Source organism: Podarcis filfolensis (assembly GCF_964270895.1).
Source record: "Podarcis filfolensis genome assembly, chromosome: 14".
NCBI classification, from domain to species: Eukaryota; Metazoa; Chordata; class Lepidosauria; order Squamata; family Lacertidae; genus Podarcis; species Podarcis filfolensis.
In genome coordinates, this window is record NC_139616.1 from 49,439,469 (window position 1) to 49,446,076 (window position 6,608).

Sequence of the window (6,608 nt, forward strand, 5' to 3'; positions counted from 1 at the left end):
TAGTAAGTTCTTTCAAGATGTGGATGCATTTTGAGTTTGGACCATGGGCGTAACCAAGAGGGGGCAGGGGGGCAGCTGCCCCACCTAAATCAAGTAAATCAATAAAAATACTTAAATTAGCAGGTTCTTGCCACCTAACATGAAGCCTGCCCCCCACCCCCCAAAAATCCTGGCCTATGCCCATGGTTTGGAGGCCAGCTTACCAAGCGTTTTGGGGGTTTGAAGGATGCCAGCCTGAAACCTTCAACACACTCGCTAGGGAGCAGGTCCCATTGCACTCAGTGGGGCTTGCTCCTGAGTAAACCTGTTTATGCTTGCACTGGAAGAGCAGAAGCCACATCTTGATCCTGCAAGGAGCACGAGTCGCCAGCTAGTTTCTTTTGCAGAATCAAACATTGGGAGGGTGGCATTGCTTTTCCAAAGCTCCGCTAGATTTTGGCGAGGGGCGCCTAGGGAAATGCCTCCAGCTGGGTCTCAGTTAGCGTGTGAACACGTGAAGATCCCTTATGCCAGCTTCTCCAACCTGGGAAATACGTTTGGGTGGTGGGAGTTCAAAGCATCTAGAGGACACTAGGATGGAGGAAGGTTGCCTTACAGCATCCATGCAGCCCAGCATTGCAGCCAGCAACAGCTGTCCAAAAGGGTTTCCCCTCTTCAATCCTTTAAGAGCATGAGAGGAGCCTGCAGCTGGGTCAGGCCCATGGCCCATCTAGTCCAGCATCCTGTTCTCACAGTGGCCAACCAGATAATAATAATAATAATTTATTATTTATACCCTGCCCATCTGGCTGGGCTTCCTCAGCCACTCTGGATGGCTTCCAACAAAATATTAAAATACCGTAATGCATCAAACATTAAAAGCTTCCCTAAACAGGGCTGCCTTCAGATGCCTTCTAAAAGTCTGGTAGTTGTTATTCTCTTTGACATCTGGTGGGAGGGCGTTCCACAGCGCAGGTGCCACCACCGAGAAGGCCCTCTGCCTGGTTCCCTGTAACTTGGCCTCTTGCAGTGAGGGAACCGCCAGAAGGCCCTCAGTGCTGGACCTCAGTGTCCGGGTAGAATGATGGGGGTGGAGACGCTCCTTCAGGTATACTGGACCGAGGCCATTTAGGGCTTTCAAGGTCAGCACCAACACTTTGAATTGTGCTCGGAAACCCGCAAGCATGGCCTGAGCACTAGAGCAACAGTCTCCTCCTGTGGCTTCCAGCGCCTATCTTTCAGAAGCCTTGCTGCCTTCCAGCACAGCCATTTTGGATAGTAGCCACCACGATAGCCCTCTCCACCACAAATGGGTCCAATCCTCTTCTAAAGGTTCTAGTGTTGACTGTGGAATTAACTCTGGGGCCTTCTGCTTGCAAGAACGATGCTCTTTTCACTGGGCTACAGCCCTTCCCAGTAAGACTACAGCCTAGGTCAGGCACCCAAATAAACTCGCTCACAAAATGAGTAAGCTTCTCCAGGGTTTGTGACTGGACATTCCTAGCCCTCGCTAGAGTTCACGGTGACGGAATATGGGAACATCTGCATGCAAGACAGATGCTCTAGCAGTAAGCAGCAGCCTCTTTCCGTAATGAAGGTAGTTGTTTTGGAAAGGGAGTGGGCTGGATTAGATCATTTCCTAACGAGACCTACATTTTGAAAATGCGCCTCCTCAAAATCGCAGCCGAGCAGAAAAGATCAAGCATTTTAAGTGTCTGCAAAGAATCCTCTCAACCTCCAGTCTGCGCACTTTGCTGGTGCATTTAATAAGACGCCAGCAGAGAAAAAAGCCAGGGGGGGATTTGGGCTCGCACCGCCCTCAGAGGCCAGATCCTGCCCCCGCTCGAGTCTGCGGGGCTTTCGCAGCCCACTTCAACAAGAGCTGGGCCTGGCTGCTTGTTACCAATGCAAATTCTACGTAAAATCACATTAAGAAATCCTGAAGCGCAAAATGATAACAGTGCCTGCTCACACTGCCAGGATTCCCCAGGCAAGAGAACAGCCACGAGGCATGAATTAATACCCAGAGAGATGAACCCTGCTGCATCGCGCAGTTTAATTCTGAAAGGGCAAAAGCTAAGCCAGTAACAAGCAGTCCCAGAGACTGAGAACGACTGCATCTCTTAAACCGCAGGAAGCAGAGGCAGGAAAATAATAATAATAATAATAATAATAATAATAATAATAATAATAATATAGTGCTGTGGCTATTTATTTGTAGCATTTCTATCCTACCCTTCATTCAAGGGTAGCATATGGGGCTATCCCACCCCCATCCTGTTTTATCCCTCACAACAACCCTTTGAGGTAGGTTAGGAGACACTGACTGGTCACGGACTTCCAGTGAGCTTCATGGCTGAGCTTGAAATTGGGTCTCTCTACTCTGAGTCCATTTATATACTATCATAACCACCCATAAGTTTATTCTGCTAGCCAAAGGCCATGGCAATTTCATAATTGCCAAACTGCAACCATAGTAAAAACATACACCAATAATATAAAACAAACGCCAGTGATAAGAAGAGAGGTCAGAAAAACCACCAGCTAGCTCAAAGCTAGCTCAGCTTCAGATCACACCTCCAAATCTCCAGAACAACTTGCATCAATGTTGTCTAACCTTCTGTTACAAATCTTTTTGTGTGTGCACTGCATAAGGAAGGCCTTCATGTGTCACTGAGCTATTAGCGACACTCAAGAGAAACTGAACCATTTGCACTGAATTGTACCTACGGCCATGTGCAAGCAAAGATTCTGGAAATTGATCTCTTGGATCCCTGTATAAGGGGCAAATTAACCAAATAATGCACAATGTATTCCGCCTGTAGCTGACCACGAATACAAAACCTGCCATCGTATGGGACCTTACGAAAGCAGCCATCCAAGACTGCAGAAGGCATCAATTGAATTCGCATCTCAACAAAAGCATTTCTTACAAAGAAAGGCTTGGGTTTAGTCAAATAATAGGCTCCAAAATACTCTGTTTTCAAAAATGGGTACTGTGGAGAAAAGTTGGAGTCCCTAATTAATTGCATGCCCCTTCCAGATTCTATCTACGTATATATCTACTAAGAAGAGCTGAATTCTGCAGTCTGTACAGTAAACCCACTAAGCAAATGTTCATGTTTGCTTATCTTCTATCTTTATTTCGCTTTTGCTAACAGGGAGGAACAAGCCACACACCCCGATCACACGCATACAATGTTTTCTGAGATTCCACCAGGTAAAGGCAGTTTCAGGTTGCTCTTAAAAGGGTAGTAAGAGTCCTGTGGCTGGATTAGGGCAGTGGTCACTCTAGTCTAAGGTTACCAGATGTCCCTGTTTCCCAGGGACAGTCCCCAGATTTACAAATCAGTCCCCATACAAAATCCATTGAAGCTGAAAAGTGTCCCCGGATTCATTGAAAAAAATCTGGTAACCTTACTTTAGTCCAAAATCCTGTTTTCATGGTGGCCAACCAGATGACCCCCAGGAAACCCACAAGCAAAACCTGAGTGCCAAAAACCCTCTTCCCACTTGTGATCTATATCTATATCTATATCATCTATATCTATATATCTATATCTATATCTATATCTATATCTATATCTATATATTCTATATCTATATCTATATATATAGAGAGAAGACTGTGCATGCAGCTTGGAAACTTCAGCCTGGCAGGAGCTGGGTGCAAATTACAGCATAGACACTAGAGGGGGGGGCTACTTTCCTCTACTCCCAATTAACCTCCATCTCCAGTGCCTGCCCTGTGACAGTGACAGTGGCATACCCCCAGCTCTCAGGTTTGGGTTCTGAAATCTCAGGGTCTGGGATGTTCCTGACCTGGCAACTCTAGACTGGTTTCCAGAACTGAGCTTCCTTTTCCGAGGCAGCAACGCGTAGATCAACAAGCTCCTTTCTCTTCTCCATCCAGTAGGCAACCCTTCCCTCAGACTCTTAATAAGCAGTGTTTAATTAATTAATCATTTTCTGACCAGGAGAAGAGGAAGGCTTGGATCTCCGCAGGCTTTCATTCAGGCAGAGATTATTAACTGGACAGGAGGAGATTATTCAAAGCAGAGAGACATAGCCACTTAACTGCCTACTTTCAAAGGCCGGAAGGGAGGAAGCAGCTCAGGACTGCCTAAGGGACAGATTCCAAGCCCCCACAACAGCTAACACCCTAACCTAACACTAACCTAGGAAGAGTCCTGCCAAAGGTCCATCTAAGTCCAATATCCTGTTTCCAGTAGCGGTTAGTTACAAATTAATTAATACAAAAATATAAGCTAAAACCAACGTATTTTTTTTTAGCATTCTTCTGTCTGAAGCACCTCCAGGGGTGAAGTCAAACCACTGTGTTAGCCATGAGAGTGGGATATTTTCTTTCTAATCTTGCAGGAACAAGTGCTTCATTTTCACTGGCTGCCTCACAGTTCCCTAAATACAGAAATATAGTTTATGACAGTGGTCCTCAACTGTCTTTTTCTCTGCACCACACTTTCAAAATACAGTGGTACCTCAGGTTACATACGTTTCAGGTTACAGACTCCGCTAACCCAGAAATAGTGCCTCAGGTTAAGAACTTTGCTTCAGGATGAGAACAGAAATCATGCTCTGGCGGCACAGCAGCAGCAGGAGGCCCCATTAGCTAAAGTGGTGCTTCAGGTTAAGAACAGTTTCAGGTTAAGAGCAGACCTCCGGAACGAATTAAGTACTTAACCCGAGGTACCACTGTAAAGATTTGCTTGCACCACACCCCATTTTTTAATTGATAAGAAATACGCTGGAAAACAAAAAGAAACAACACCTAACATTGCTTGATCCCCCCCCCCCATATTCTGCAAATTAAAATATAGTCTTGATAGTAAGCTATACTACATTATACGACACTGGAATGTTTAAATGTTTCTTGAATATTTCTGCCATACTTGCTATCTTCAAGTGCCACATCCTTTCAGAACCACTGGCTTATGAGTATGTGGGGCTCTCAACCCCGATGTTGCTAAATCAAAATTAATATGCAGGCAGACCTCTACCTAAAGCAGAGATGGGGAACCTTTTTGACCCAATAGGCCAGATCAGAACTGTACTCTCCACATACAGTAGGTGCCTTTAGGGAGCTCAGAAGCAAAGCATGATGACCGCAATCCTGCCCTGTCCCCCACTGTAGCTTTCCTTGAGCATCTGGTTTTCAGAGATAGACTGCGTCTGACAATGGAAGTTCTAGCACAAGAGGAAGATGCCATTTGTATAGGGTCCAAGATCCAAAGACCAGGGAACAAACCTTTCTGGTTCTGGCACCTTGGCTGTGGGAGACTCCTTGGCGTAGAGGTGAGACTAGCTTTTGGCCCCAGGTCAAAATTATCCTGTTTACTCTGGGCTATGATTTTTTTCAATGAATCCAGGGACACTTTTTTTTAAAGCTGAGTAGCAACAGGGAGTCAGTAATGGGGATGGTGAGGCAAAAGACCCTCGGCCCAAACACACATGCATATTGTATAAAGGTGCAAAGCCCTTCTTTTGCACCCTGTAAAACATAAATGTGCAGTTTTTAAAAAACTGGGCAATGGTGTGCCGCTTGCCCATGACTCCCAAGCCTCCCCTGATCTTCTGCCCCCTTCTCCCTTTGTTTTGACAGATCGGGGGAGGCTTGGGAGTCGAGGGCAGGCGGCTGTTGCCCAGTTTTTTTAAAAACTCTGTTCATTTATGTTTCGCAGGGTGCAAAAAAGGGCTTTGCACCTTGCCTGGCAGAGAACCCGTGTGCCTTGCGCCCCTCCTGGGCAACGGCCGCCCACCCAAAACTCCTGAGCCTCCCCTGATCTGTCAAAACAAAGGGGGAATCTGTACCGCCAGAAGTCCCCGGTTCCCCTTCGGCAGTGGTGGCGGCAGCGGGAGCCAGCTAGAGCCAACCAGGCTGGCTCTGGGCTGCTGAGGCTGCTTCCGCCACGTTTCCTGGGAACAGATTTGCAAATCTGGGGACTGTCCCCGGGAACCAGGGACATCTGGTAACCCTACTCTGGGCATTTTCAGCTGGTCACTTTCTCTTACTCCATCCTCACTGTCTTTTAATGGGTGAATTTCATGGCTGCATGACCCTGTTTGCTTCTATTTATTGTTCACTCCAATAACTTTGATGGAAGGGTGGTTTACCTGTATCTTAATAGATACATAATGAATTAAATCTGAGCGTCCAGACTACAAGAACCATTGCCCTGCAGGTATCTGGTTGGCCGCTGTGAGAACAGGCTGCTGGACTAGATGAGCCATGGGCCTGATCCAGCAGCCAGGATCCTCGTACGTTTTCAGTGCATTTGGGTACCAGTCGCTGGAAACCCCGGAGGGGAGGGTGTTCTGGTCTTGCTCACGGGCTTGTCTCCATCTCCTTGGCCACTGTGAGGATGCTGGACTAGGGGGGCCCCTGGCCTGATCCGGCCCCAGGGCTCTCTCCTAACGTCCTTCCCGGCAGAAGGAATAACAGACTTGGCTCCTAACCTTGAACGCTCTTGGGAGGAAAAGGCTTGTTAAAAGCATTTTCCGGATGCCAGGGATGCAAAGGCTGGAACGCGCAAGACTTGCCAATATGTTCTGAGGAAGGGCCAGTCAAATTGCAACCGGGGTGGTTTGTTTTTCCTGCGGTTTGTTTTCCT